This window comes from Glycine max, chromosome 17, assembly GCF_000004515.6.
Source record: "Glycine max cultivar Williams 82 chromosome 17, Glycine_max_v4.0, whole genome shotgun sequence".
In the NCBI taxonomy this organism is placed as follows: domain Eukaryota; kingdom Viridiplantae; phylum Streptophyta; class Magnoliopsida; order Fabales; family Fabaceae; genus Glycine; species Glycine max.
In genome coordinates, this window is record NC_038253.2 from 17702528 (window position 1) to 17703448 (window position 921).

Genomic DNA, 921 nt, shown 5'->3' on the forward strand with positions numbered 1-921 from the left:
CCTTGTGTAGAAAAGAAATTGTTCAACTTCATTATTGAATCATTTATCTCACTTTCTTCACAACAAATCACTGCGCACCACTTTTTTCAATCATAATTTAACATTGCAACACCAAACCAATAGGTACTATAATCTTTCAATCTAATCTAATCTAGACACTGCATGTTACGGTGCCTTAAATGGTTGATTTTGATAGGCAATGAACATTGGTAGTTCTTGGGTTATCCAAATATTTTCTTTTGGTTTCATTGTTGGTTTTGTTTCTTCCATTTTATTTAGACATTTATAAACCTACAAAATCATCTTCAAAATGTGATATTATATAGCATTCATTAAACTTACACGAATAGTTTCTTTAATAACAAAAGGTGCTTAGATTTTATTTTATTTTATGGAAGGTGTTTAGATTTATAAACTATATATATAAATTATATAGGCTTTAGATGTTTCTGAATATCCAAGAAATATTTCTATATTCACTCCAGAATAAAACTTAGTTTCCAGCTTGTTATTTAATGTTAAGAAAAAAATGTTCATAACCAAAAGTATGTATTAAGATATGTTAATATGTTCATAACTAAGGAATTTATGTTTTCTAGCACTTCCTTAAATATTAGTAATATTTAATATATTAAAAAGAAAACGCATGAAGGGATTTGATTTTGAATATCTTACGGGTTTATCGTGGATTCCTAGTTGAGCCCAGGTGATCACTTCAAGTAGTTCTTCTAGGGTGTCATATCCACCTAAAGGAATACAAATTTCCAATAAAATCAGTATATTATATTCTTTCTTTTTTGTACATTAAAGTGCACTTGCTTTTTCTATAGCTATGCAATATATATATATATATATATATATATATATATATATATATATATATATATATATATATATATATATATATATATATATATATAT